This window comes from Callithrix jacchus, chromosome 21 (assembly GCF_049354715.1).
Source record: "Callithrix jacchus isolate 240 chromosome 21, calJac240_pri, whole genome shotgun sequence".
Lineage (NCBI taxonomy): Eukaryota > Metazoa > Chordata > Mammalia > Primates > Cebidae > Callithrix > Callithrix jacchus.
The window spans coordinates 5,878,293-5,893,212 of record NC_133522.1 but is presented as its reverse complement, the minus strand read 5'-3'; positions in this window follow the sequence as shown (position 1 = coordinate 5,893,212).

Below are 14,920 nucleotides of genomic sequence, written 5' to 3'. Positions count from 1 at the left end.
CCAGAAATGATGCTATAACAATAGGATATTTACAGGCAATAAAATTAAGCTTAATCCTTAACTCATCTATGTTAGAACGTTTACTTAAATGGATCGTTCCTCTAAATGTAAAAGCTAAAATAATACACTTTCTAGAAAAGAAAACTAAAATGAAAATCCTAGTGGCCTTGATTTGGACCCATATTTTATAAATAGAAAACAAATAGCAAGCACAATAAATAAAATCTTGATAAACTGGACCTTATAAAAATATAAGGCTTTTGCTCTTTAAAAGACACTTGAGAAAATGTAAGAAAAGTCACAGGCTGGGAGATAATATTTGCAAGATGTATCTGAGAAAGGACTATTATCTAGAATATACAAATAACTTTTGCAACTCTATCATAAGACAAACAACCTTACAAAAAACATGGTCAAAATTTTGAATAGACATATTACTGCAAAATATGTAAAAATATTCCACAAGCATATGCACACAGACAATTCTATACATGAATTATTATTAGAGAAATACTAATTAAAACCACAATGGGATACCAGTACAGGGCTTTTAGAAAGTTGAAAATTAAAAAGCCTGACCCAACCAAGTATTGGTAAAGATGTGGAATAATTGAACCTATTGATATGAAATCCATGGAAAGCAAACTAATCTGTAGTTATAGGTAACAGACCAGAGATTGTCTGGGATTGGGTGCAGGATAGAGGGTAGGGCAGGGAGAGCAGGAAGGAAGGATTATAAAAGAGCATGAGAAACCTTTTGGGGTGCTTGATATTTTCATTAATTTGATTGCAATTATACTTCTCTAGGTATATTCACATGTCAAAAGTCATCAGGTTGAATTCTTTAAATATTTGCTCTTTATTATGCGAATTGTCAATTATTCTTAAATAAAGCTCTAAAAAGAACAGAAAGAAAAAGAAAAGACTTATAGGAGGAATGTCTGGGCAGTTTCCAAGGCAACTTTGAAACAGTGGAGTCATGATATCTTAAGTCAGTAATAAAGTCACTTTATTATGCTCTAATTGTCCAAATTATTATGGGAGATAAACTTTTTAAATTTACTTTTTAAATGTTTTAGCTACATTTATTTATTTCTTATATATTCCATCTTCTCACAAATTTCTGAAGACCCCTTCCTACCCTTAAACATTTTAGATGAAGAAGTATTTTTGTGTCATTAAATCAAGAACTTCCTATGAAGATAATACAAATTTTATACACCATTGGAAATTTATGTCAAAATGTAGTTTCTTTTATAACATCAAATAATAATTTTTTCTGCAAATTATCATTAGAAATTCTTGTATAAGGAAAATTATCTGTATTTCCTAAACTGTCAAAAAGTAAGTAACACTGAACTCTCAACTAGCAGCCAATATAAAATAGCAATTGCTTTTTATAAATCATACTAGCAAGCGATAGCCAGCCTTAATGGAGAGCTTATTGAAAAACAGTGGACATGATGTAATGACAATCGAGATTTTTTCTTTATTCAGTATACTGGCTAAGCTTTGTTTTTGCTACAATTTAGCTCAGATAATATAAATTATCTTTACCCTTAAATTATAAAAACAAAATTACACTGTCATTTTCTCAAATGTACATAGTATATAGTATATATATAAAATGTACGTAGTACATTGTATATAGATAAAATGTACATAGTACATAGTGTATAGATAAAATGTACATAGTACATAGTATATAGATAAAACACAAGGTTAGGTATAGTTGATGAAGTAAGAGCTTTGAAATTCTTCGGTGAATATTAGAGAAATGGACTCTTAGTTGTTAAACAGCTACAGATGCTTTGCATTTGTTTTAATCCCTCCTCCATGTCCCATTTCTATTCCACATCATTTGTCCCTTCTCATGGCGGCATTGTATCCTCAATGTTCTGGAGTTTCCATGTTTTTTTCTTTCTTTTTCTTTTTTTTTTTTTTTTTTTAATCCAAACCATTTCTCAAAACTTTATCATGTTATAAAATCTTTGCAAACTACTTCTTTAAGAGAAGGCAATATTTATGTCAAAAGTCTGAATCTGTATTTATTATTTTGATAGGGAATATTTATATCAAAATGTGAGACACATAGATATTTTAGCTTTAGTGAAAGATGAGGAGAGTCTTTTATTTACTATAAATTTAATATGTGGCTAGAGTATTATAGATGTGGAGTGAGAGAAGTTTGAATGTATCTAGTAGGCAGCTGGACACTGCTACTATAAATGAAGTCACACAATACAGTTGGTCCTGCATTCTGCCTTTGTGGATGGATAAGAAATATAAAGCTATTCATTCCTGAGACCTGAAAAGTAGGTATCTTATCCAGAAGTTGACCCAAAGTGTACTTGTCTATAAAATGAAAGAGTGTAAGCTGACCTCCTAATTCATATTTATTTTCTACAGGTTTTGTGAAGGAAAAAGATGATCTGATTCTTTGCAATATATTAATTATGTAGACACTTTCATTTATTATTTATACCAGAAAAAAAAGGAAAAAAAATCAAAGTCCAACCAGCCTACTGAGGTCTTCACAATCACTGCCCTGAGTTCAACGGACAGATCTCTAGATTACATTTGTATTTTCAAATTAGCAAGGTTTTTTACGATGGTTATCTAAAAATAGAAGAGAGAAAATGAAAACAAAGTTTTTTAAAAATCCCTTGAGACAGCAGCTAATAATTTTTAAAGTTTTATGCTCGCTCTTTCTAGAGTATAATATGGAATTTGGCACCATCTAAAATGATTTTTTTTATAAGAGGGAGAAGTCAATTTCCACTTTTCCTTTGATATTTGCATATTACCTTTCCCGATAGATCTGATTATGTTTTTCCTTTCTGTTCGATTTAAATATTTATTTTCTGCCTCTATATGGAACAACAAACACTGAATGCACACAAGAGAACACTGCTCTACGTTCTTGAGAAACATTAATAAATGAAACAAAAATATTCCTCTGCAAGGTGCATTCTAGACTTTTTCTTGAGTATTTTTAGCATGCAGATATAACATTTATTATTTTAGTAATGCTATTTTAAGAGAACACTGAAATAAATTAGATTCATTTTAATTGAAAAGCTCTTTTTATCTGTCTCGTGTCTGTTAAAATATAATTTTAAGACAGGTATAATAGTGACTCTCATGCTAATATGAAATGAACAGTTGTCAAAGATTTTATTTAACCCATTAATTAACAAGGAATATAGTAAGATGTTAGGAGTAGTTCATATGTGAATTATCAAGATTGATCTTCTGTACAAGATTCATTTGCATTGCCATGAGCAGGAATCGTTTCCAGGAAATATTCACATTTTTTCAGGTTCTCCAGGTTAACTTCTGTCTATCACAGATGGATACCTCTGTAGAATCAGATAATCCCAGAGGGGCAGTTATCCAATGCTCAGCATTCCATTCAAAGGACACCCAGTGATCTCTTTTGCTCATTTCAAACTCTTGCACAAATTTTCCTGACTTAGCAATTTGCCATTATACTGGTGCTGTTATAATTTTGCTTAGCCTCATTAAAGTATCAGACTTGATAATTAGAAAAAAAAATTTATTATGACTTTTAAAATCGGTTCTTCATGAAATCAAATTTAACTGAAAGATAAAATAAGTGAATTCCAGAAACAAAGGCTTTGGAAATTACTTACTTTAGATTGCAATTCATGTGTATAAATTACAGCATCCAAATTCTCAACCAATAAGTGGAGTGAGACTCCCTCTGAAGCAAATGTTGATGCCTGGGAGGTCAAGTTATTAACTGCTCCCGTAAATTATCATAACTTTAGCCAATTTGAGAAAATACAAGGAAAATACCTTTACTAAACTTTAATCACTCTGAAGTTCAAGGTAACATATCAAAGAGTAACCATAACAACTTATCTCTTACTTTGCCTCGCTGATTTTTCCCTATTCATTTTTACAGGTCAATAACTAGAGCACGCAAAGTCATTCTTCAATTTCCTGTGGGTGCTTTTCTCATGAAAACCAAGTGGTTTGAGTACTATAAAAGTAGCTATATTTTGAATTTTATATTTACGTTTAAAATAGTAGATGCGAGTACTCTTTCTAAGAGTTGCCTTTTTTTCTTAGTAACTCTTGACATATTGTCAATCCTATGTCAACATTTAAATTTAAAAAAGAAGCTCTTCTTAGATTTTGTTTTCTATTACCATTTTGTAATTCCTATGTTAGACATGAGTATAATTCGTAGTTTTGCACGATTTCATGCACTATTTTTGCTTCTATTTTTCTATATGACCCAGTGAGCACATCAGTGTAAAGAAAGAAACTTTCATTCTGTCATGAGTGATATATACTCAAAGAACATAGTGGCATCACCTTATCCATATCTCCCCACACCAAGTTCAGTGCAGACCCAGTAATTTCTTTTTCTCTACAACAAAATGGAGTTAATCCATCTTGTCCACTCACACAAAGTACATGAAATATTTCACAGGCAATTAAAGTGACAGAAAAATATATAACTCTTGCCTCAACCAATTTGGGATGCACCTTGCAAACTGTTTTCTTGGGCACCTTGGCACCAACTTTGTTTTTCTGCTCTGCCACACTCTACAGTAGTTTCATTTCAAGTCACGGATTCTGGATACCAACGAAGCTGGCAAATGAAAAATAACACAGACAGGGCCATTTCACCCACCAGTGAACTCGGTCTGGGAGACAATTCCTCCCTGAGGTTTCTTTCTCTCCACTACTGTGCTCTTAAAGGCCTAACACAGGGCAGCGGCTGGTGCCACTGTCTAAGGTTTCGATTAAGACGTGGAGACATCAGAGAAGTAACAAACAGGACTCCACAGCAATGCCTCATGGTTTGCTCTCGGTTCTGGTTCAGAGATGGCAAGATACTTGAAAAATGTAGTTCATTAATCCTCACAACAGATCCCGGAGGTTGGGAGGACACAAATGGAGCCAGCAACAGGATCGGGTTTGAATAGTTTCTCTGTTAGTTGTGTACATTTGGAGCTGACTATGAAATCTGTGTGGACATACTGAACTCTATGGTTAACCTCATGGTGCAAATGCGTTGATCAAAGGCACTCTGTCAGTATCTGATTAAGAGCCATGTAAGAACACTGAAGACATTTCCTTCTGCTTAACAACTCTGATTACAGGGAGCTCCTGGAGTGAATTTTCCTGTAAGCAGTCAAGCAGGTCCCTGGGCTCCAGCTGTAGCTATAGGGTTTCCCAACGGCAGAGCTTCCTGTTGCTGAAGGCTTCAATTCATTCACAGCCTGTAAATCAGTAGCCTGTAAATCAGCAGATTGAGCTACTACTGTTTAAAACACAGTTTCCTCAACAAGCTTCCTTCTGGTTTTGTTTTCATATATCAAGGGCATGAAAAAAAAAGTGTCCAAATTTTAACACCTGGACCGATGGGGGCTCAGCAGGAGAGGTATGTTACATTAAGCTCTGCAGTTTTGTTTTTGTTTCGGCTGAGCAAGGACTTACTGACTAAAATCAGGACAGCATTTCCTTAGAGAAATGACAGAGGACTATTTTGGAAAACTGAAAATTTCTTATGCGGCAAGCACCTCAGCAATTTTAACGTCTGATAAGAAATACAACAAAAAGCTAAAACTGGAATAAGAATCACAACATTTTAATTGTTTTACTCTCCAGTATTAAACATGTATAGGTACAATTCTGAAATTTATCTGAAGTTTAATCAAACTGTTTTGAGCATTTTGTATGCTTTCAAGCCTGTTAAAACTGGATCAACAGCAAAAGGACCAGTTAATTGCAGAAAACCTATTATTAATGATCAATTGCACAGGAAGTTATCCATCAAGAAAGCTAACAGAAAATGTGTCAAACATGCAAACTACGGTTTCATCTGTTCTTGTAGAGTGTATTAGTTGGCCATAACAGGTACCATATAGTCTATACAATATTATAATAAGCTTTTACTCATTATGGTCATGTTTATCTGAAAGAGCAGAATTCTGTAAAAAGTAATTTGTAAATCATAATGTTATATTCAAAGTTAATATTAAGTGTTGATAACAAGTAGCCAAGAAAATTAATAATTGCATTTTATCCTGGCCCCTATATGAAATGTGGCAAATTCACGTGGAAACTTAATCTATTTCCCTTGTCAGCAATCTGGAACTACCAATATATTGATTCTATTTATATGATTGTCTCTAGGCTCTCTCAGAAAGGTAGGGAAGAGAATTTGGGAACTAATCCTTTGAATAACATCATCATTATTTTTTTTCTCTTTAAGCAACTTGGATTTGAAAGCTAATCCAGGTTCTGGGAAATGAGTCTTTACAAGCTATAAATTTCCCCCTGAGATAGAATGGAGATGATGTCTTGCTCCATTTTGATAAGACAGGCTAAGAGTGACACAAATGTTCACACATTGCTAGCTCCCAGCATTGCCCTTGGGAGACTTGGTCAAACTTTTTAGACAGGGAAGTACTATTTCCTAGGAAAATACTAGATTGTGAAGGTCAAAATAGGCAGGTTAGCAGCAGCTATTACTTGAAGGTACCAAGGTTTTCTTTTAGCACGAAGGAGCTGAAACTTAGGGGTCAGAAGGGTTAAGTGACAACATGGGAGGCAAGTGGCAAATAAACTATTTCCAATCTTTGGGGAAAGAAAAGCCCAAGACATAAGAAAGCTTGCTCCCTAGTGAAAAAAAAAAAAAAAAAAAAAAACCCTGAGAATTACAATTAGCGTCCGGAAATTGCCATCCTAAAGAAAGAGAAGTGGAATAAAATTGCAGAAATAAGTTTAGATGGAACTGGAACTCAGGGCATCCCTCGTGAGAGCTGAGTGCCAGCTACATCTTATGGCTGGTATTGCCTGGCAAACAGCTATAGATTCTTATGTAATTAAGTTTGAAAATGACAACAGTCATATATTTTTTCACCGATCAGTTTGTTATGCTGATCTTTATAAAATTATTTCCTTCCGTCCTCAAACCCTCTCTACATTTCTACCCATCACATTAGCCTCACTGTTTTTCAGAACTCCTGCTCTTTCCAAAAGGGACCGTGAATATATGCCTAAGTATAGATGCAGGAGGACAGAGAAGCATTCTGCAGGTGCCTGAGGGACAGAGGCTAGATTTGATGCAGAGAGTTTAAGGAGGTGGAACTAAGACCAAGAATCAGGAGATGTAGGAAAGCAAAGTTTTCTCAGAACAAAGCTATATTTGAGTCATTAAATTTGGAAATACGTAGTTTACAATTAGTTAATTTCTATCACCGGAAGCATATTATAAATGTTGAGTGGCCAATTACTATCAGCATGTTATAGAATAAAGTCCCTTCCTAAAATGAAAGTCAGCAATGTAATTTTAAAAATTTGCTTTTAATAAGTAAATGTTATCTGAGTAACAAATCAAATCAGTTTCAAAAGGCAATGTGTGTATCCTCACGCACTTATAATCATTGCTATCAGTTACTGTCACATTAAAGCAATTATCCAAAAATGATGAAAAATAAGAATTTGTATTTAAAAATATTTGCATAGTTTTCCAATTCACAGATGTACAGTTTACATACTTCAGTTTTGTAAACTGTTAATTTCAAAATTACAAGGACAGCATAACTTTTTAAAATTTCATACTGTAACACCTAGTATTATCGTACCCTCATAAGCCCTCAATTAATTATAAATAAATTTGTTATTAGCAGCCTTATTTGCACTTGATTTGGGCTCAGAATACTTTTAGGACAATGGAAAGGTTGTTGCTAGCTAACGAGTATAGAAAAGATCATCTTAGGAAGTGTGAATAGGTATTCAGCTCACCAAAACCACGATTCCAGACCTGGTTAAGTTTATTGCAAATCTACTTGCTCAAGCCTTCTAGTTTGTGAATTTTCCTTGTTAGTTTCATGACTGAAGTATGTAACCTGACAAAATTTAAGGACATTTAGAAATATGTACTTTGCTGGGAACAGTTGTGATATATCTTCACTTGGGAGGAATCGGCCTGTGCCAGCTGTGAGGAGCTCACAGTTCTCCTGCCTCTGCTTCTGAAGCCCCAGGGTGATTTGAGGACAGATTCATGTTCCGTTCCCTGGAGAATATAGTTAAATTGAGAAAAAAAGCAATGATCATAAATCATACATGATGCCTCAAGACGTAACATTTTTCACATAACTCAGAGGCTGCTCCAGTCATGACACATGAATGACATAACATAATAAGGTACAGGGACCTCCAATTATCAGACCAAGGTGGTCTCAGAGAATAGTAGTATTTTTCTTTAATTGCAATATGTGGCTAAAAAGTTGTGATTAAACACTAGGTCAGGTTAGCAGAGAAACCATCTCGACTAAGTCCCTATACATCTCATTAAATTGAGATTTCAGCAAAATGTAACAGAATTGTAGGAAGAATCACATAAACTGACTCAGAAATGGGAAATACCTGCTGTGTCAGATCTCTGCTTTAAAGGTTTTACAAATTCTATTGTATACAACTTCATTATAGAGATAAAACATAGGCCGGGCTCAGTGGCCCACGCCTGTAATCCGAGCACTTTGGGAGGCCGAGGCGGGTGGATCACGAGGTCAAGAGATTGAGACCATCCTGGTCAACATGGTGAAACCCCATCTCTACTAAAAATACAAAAAATTAGCTGGGCATGGTGGCGCGTGCCTGTAATCCCAGCTACTCAGGAGGCTGAGACAGGAGAATTGCCTGAACCCAGGAGGCAGAGGTTGCAGTGAGCCGAGATTGCGCCATTGCACTCCAGCCTGGGTAACGAGAGGAAAACTCCCGTCTCAAAAAAAAAAAAAAAAAAAAAAAAAAAAACCATTATAGAGGACTGGGTATCACATTCCATAGTAACAGCTCAAATATACACACATTTTCTTTAGTTGTTTAGACCTCATAAACCAAATATTTTCTTTGTCAAATATTTATACATGTTGAAAATACACATATATACATTATAAAAAATTATTCTTAGGTCTTGGTTAAAGTCTAACAATTAGATTTAAATGAAATAGTTCCTTTAAAAAGTCAAAACATTCACTCTATATTAAAACTAAGAAAGAGTCTATTAAGAAATATTATTTTTTTTTTTATTTTTGTGACCATTACCTAGTCATTCATGAAGAAAACTGAATTCAAAAACCCGATCAAATTTTCAATGCCTCCCTTTCACCTCCTCCCACCCACCGTTTGTGGGCCTTCCAAAGCTTTCCTGAACTTGCTTCCCAAATTTATCTTCCACTGTTCATGTATAGTATCATTTTTGCTAAAATCATATTAATCTGTCATTATTTCCTACATGTACCTGATACTTTCTTACCGCTTATCTATTTTCAGCAACTTACAAAGCCAGAATGCTTATGAAAATTATACTTATATTTTAAGATCTCTTTTAAATATCTCCATGTTTACATAGTTCCACAAATCTACTCTGAACCGTAGTGATTCCTCTTTTTCAAAACTTCTCACACTTAGTATACAATTCTTCTGAAACTTTTTGTTTCATGAGATGTGCAGAAAACCAGTAGTACTGTGGAGCACACTGAGTAAGCTAGGACATCTTTTCACAAGATTGGAGAAAACCTAAATAGAGGCTCTAAAGGTTGCAGATGCAGCAAGCCCATTAGTGATGAGTAATTTGGCACAGCTCTCACCAGGTATGCTCTTAGAAGAGAAACAAACTCTGTATCAATTATTTGACAGTTTGTCAGGTGCTGCCTTATAATTGCATTTATCTGTCTATTTATTTATTTATTTTAAATTGTGGTAAAGTACACATACCTTAAAATGTATTATTTTAACTATTTTTAAGGGTATAGTTAGTGACATTATGTATATTTACATTGCCGTATAACTATCACCACTATCTAACTCCAGAACATTTTTCATCTTTCCAAACTGAAGTACCCGTTAAGCAGTAATTCTGCATTCCTCTCTTCCCTTAGTCAACCACACATTCTATATTCAGTTTCTATAAACTTACTGTAAGTACGTTTTATAAGTGGAATTAAACATTATTTGTCCTTTTGTGACTGGCTTATTTCACTTAGCATAGGGTTTTCAAGGTTCATTTGTAATTGTTTTAGACATGGTAGCAATATTTTGTACACCACCACCTAGAAGATTCTCAATTGTATTTTTTGTTTATTTTTCAATGCTATTCTCTAAGCACCTTACATTTAGTAGTAACAAGTATGAGAGGATTTCATTTCTGACTACATTAGAAATTGTGAATCATCTCTAAGTGCTATTGCATTTGATATCTTGATTTTCTATTAAACTCCTGTAATAAGAATCAGTACAGTCATTTGCTTGAAGGCAATTATTACAGACTTAGTTACTAATTGACTTTAGTGAATGGATTATAGTTTATCACCCAAAATTGCATTGTTTTCAATTGACCCTAATAATTCAATTATTTCAAATTATAGTGTCACAGTCACTGATAAGACTATGTATATTGATGGTTCTTGTCCATCAAAGGGTCTCTAATAGACTTGTTACAATTATTGTTTCTAAAATCATAGTTTTCTTCTAAATGATTGTTAGTCATTTGTTTGTTTATATAAGTAAATTTAGTACACTACACTTCTTTGTTATTGGTTAAACTACCTTATCCTCTGTGCAAGATTATAATATATGTATTATATTATATATTATATAATTATGTATTATACTTAGTATGTATAATCTATGACATACTAAGAAGAACTGGCCAATAAATAATTTATTCATGTTAAAATAAAATAATACTTGAAAATAATATGGACTTGTAAAGTCAATACTCAAAGACAATTCCAAATTTAACCAATTTTTTCTAGTGCCTACCTTGTTCCATGTTTTCTGATTTCTGTTGCTCTTCTTCATTATATAATTCAATTTTTTTCTTAAAGGAAACGTAAATGAGTTTGCCTACATAGTCCTGCAAACAATCTAGATAAAAGGTATTGCTGCAGGATGCTTTTTTATATGGAGGTCTTTATTCTCTTCTTAGAGGTTTATTTTGAATATTTCCTGGCCATTACATATGGGCATCATGACCTTTAAAGTTGTAATCAGATTTCACATGACCATTGACTCTACGAGAATTAAGCTAAAATTATTAGTTTACATTGTACATAAATATGTAACAGAGCCATAAGACATTTAATTGAAACAGGTTTATAATAGTAAGCAACATCAATAGTGACTAAGATAAGGCAGCTATTTTGCTACTTCATAAGCTAACTCCCAAAGTGAACTAAAAATTGAGTAAATTTTTCTGCATAAATTTCCTACTAATTTCGGTTCTACAATTGTCGATGAAGCCTTTGCAGAATAAAATAAAATGTTATGAACAGTTATGGAAAAATATTCTAGTATCAGGTTTTTGTTGTTGTTGTTTTGTTTTTTTGACGGAGTTTCACGCTTGTTACCCAAGCTGGAGTGCAATGATGCAATCTCGGCTACTGCAACCTCCCCTTCCCTGGTTCAAGTAATTCTCCTGCCTCAGCTTTCCAAGTATATGGGATTGCAGGTGTGTGCCACCATGCCCAGCTAATTTTTTGTATTTTTAGTAGAAATGGGTTTTACCATGTTATCCAGGTTGGTCTTGAACCACTGACTTGAAGTGATCTACCCACCTTGGCCTCTTAAACTGTTGGGATTCTCTGGTACCAGTTTTAAAATAAAGAAAATATAAAGGCGGTATTACAAATACATTACACAAAATGTAAGACTTCAGATTTATCTACGGGAAAACTTGCTTACTAATAATTAATTTAAATGAGAACATTTCCTTGTTGCTAAACTTCAGGGATTTTGTTGCATGAGTCATAATATTTGAAAAAAACTGCATGTAATGCACACATTATAAATATATTCCTCAAATAAACAACATCATAGAGTATGATTAACTTGCAACTCATCATATTCTACTCATATTCTTATCCATTCAAAAAGTAAACTACATGGTTATGTAAAGTGAAAATCCATATATTTTTACACACATGTCCCTGGTCCAGGCCTTATTCACTGTATAATTCTGGACTTGATTAGAAAATAGAAGCCACTGTGTGCAAAGTATAAATGGTTGAATATAAATTTAGATGACTGTGCTAAGCTCTGTTGGAGTATTAGTGAAAATTCCACTAAAAATCAGGTATGGTACTGCCAGGCACTGAATAAGCATACGCTGGAAAGCTCACTGGAAAGATCAAGGTGATGGTATCTTGTTCTCAAATAGGCACGAAATCTTCTGTAATTCTCAGGAATTTTTATGAAGCATTCGCCTCTTATTTTAATTTCTAGCAACAAAGCAAAGCGTGCTAAGTGAAAAGTGGGAAGCTGCTGAGAATCTCACATCTCCATGCATATGACTACACTTGATTTCTCCTTCTTTTCTTCATACCTTGGACTGGGTCCTCTTCACTAGTAAATTACACTTGAATAAAAGAAGAAAGACACTTCTAGCTAATATAGTTCCTAACATGCAGACGAGGCTGGGAAAGGGACAGTGATAATGTCAAGTTGATAATATGACAATTCATTTTTGCTGTACATTGCTTTTTTTATTTTTAAATTTTGAATAAGCTTTAAGTTAATGTGCTATAACTACCACATAACTGAAGACGTTTCATCCTCTCCTTGAAAGAGGAGATACAAAGTCTGATACGCCATTCGTCCATGTCAGTATGAAGCTCATTTATCTTCTGATCAGTCACAAAACTACCTATGCATCCATACATATATATGTGGATATAGACATATTTAGAATTGAAACATTGAAATGTTGGACTAAGTAATATTAATGAATTTATATTCAATGTAAGGAAAAAGGGAAAATGAAAAAGTTAATGTATGCAAATATATAGTTATTAAATAAAATAATTAAATATATAATAAGAGCACATTCATGAAACTGGATAGATGGCCATGGAGGGTGTCTGCACCTTCTTTCTTCCACTAACCATTTTATGATCATCTCGATTTTAGCCAGCATCTTGGCATACCAGGGAGTTTTACCTGGCATGGTGACTGTGCCTTTATGCATGAAGGATCTGTGTTCTTAGTGGTCCTGCCTGGGTTGGGTTTCTGTACTTCGCATTCTCTTTTACTGCTGAACATAAAAACCATCACATTGGCCCCCATTATACATGTATAGCTCTCTATTTTGAGTCATCCTTGGCAAGATAGTAAGTCTTTCTTTTACCTCTGGATTCAACAGCATAAAAGACTAATGTGACTAAAAGACAGGTGACCATTTCAGCTTCCTTTACAAAAGAGCCTTTGTTGTTTCCACTGGGGAATACATTCTGATGTCAAGCAAGGCCTGCGGTGGCTGGTAAAGAGGAAGTGGTGGCATACATCGTACAGGTTATCTCATCCACCTGATTATTGAGGGCCTCCCGTGCATCCTGCTGGTGAGTATCCAATTATTCTGTGCCTTTATGAAAGGTCCATTCTAAAACTTCTTCCCCAGAACATGTCATTAGTGTCGTGTTGTTTTGATCTGTTTTTCTCTAAAATTCAGCCAAATCCTTAGCCACTCCCCACTAAATTATGTGAATATGTGTCTCTGGTCATTTCTTCCAAAGTGAACACTCAAAATTAATGTTTTAAAGTTCTACTGACTGGGAGAATTACTTATACTGTTACCTACTAGGGCCGCTGAATGCATAAGGCAACAGTTGAGTAAATACACACACATCAGTCACAGTGACGACTATCAGTAAGTAACCACAGATGCTTCTTTGGGTAAAATCATTCTCACTACTGTTCCAATCGTGCTATAATAACAAAGCTTATCTTGTTTCTGAAGGTGAAGTACTGCCGTTGTTCTTTCCTTCTCAAAGACTCTATTATTGCCCACTGGATTCAGGAAGATGTTTTCAGTGGTGGCATCCTACGCTGTAATTTGTGACCTAAATGTAACTGTTTTTAATGATGTAGATACTCATTTTACCTCTGTAAAGAAAAGCCTAAAATCTTCAGTTAGAGAGGGAAGGACGCTTCTGCAGGCAGAGGCACAATTGATTGGATGCTCACCGACAGGACGCCCAGGAGGCCTCAATAATCAGGTACATGGGTAAACTACACGGTGTGTAGGTTAAAAGAGTGATAGAGTTCAAGTAAAATCACATGACCAGGGCAGATGCTATCAGAAGAGCTGAGAGAGAGCCTGTTAGTGGACAGGGGCTGGGTTTGAGTATATGTAGGCATGTGTTTGCTGGGTCATTATGCATTGTCATAGATAAAGCCTTACGAGTAGTATAAAGACATAAGCTTGCATAAGGGCTGTGGCGAATTTGAGAATGGGCAGTAGGATTAGAATAATGAGAGTGATCGAAGCTGTGGGAAGACTGATAGTTGATAGTACTAGTGTGGCTCCTCTAATTAAATGCATTAGTGGGTGTCCAGCTGTAATATAGGCTGTTAATCGCACAGCTAATTCCATTGGTTGAATGAATCGGCTAATAGTTTCAATGATCGCTAGTATAGTGATAAGTGGCGTAGGTTTGCCTTGTGGCAAAAAGTGAGTTAAGGAGACTTTCATTTTAAAGCAGAAGCCTGTAGTTACTCTGTCTGCTCATGAGGGGATTGCTATACATAGATTTACTGATAATTGGGTAGTCAGTGTAAATGAATGGGGTAGAAGCCCAGAGAGATTGGCTCAGGGAATGAAGAGAATTAGGGATATCAGTAAAAGGATCAGGTTTGCCCTTTCGTGTTTTTGGTAATTATTATTTGTTTTAGTACAAGTTGAACTAATTAATCATTGTTGAATGGAAATCAGTTGGTTACTAATTAGATGACCGGAGGTTGGAAATGGTATGGTGAGAAATAAGATGATTAATACTACCGCGGGTAGACCTACAACTGTCAGAGTAGTAAAAGAGGTGAATATATTTTAGTTCATTTTAATTCCCAGGGGGCCTTATGTCTTTGTGTTTTGATT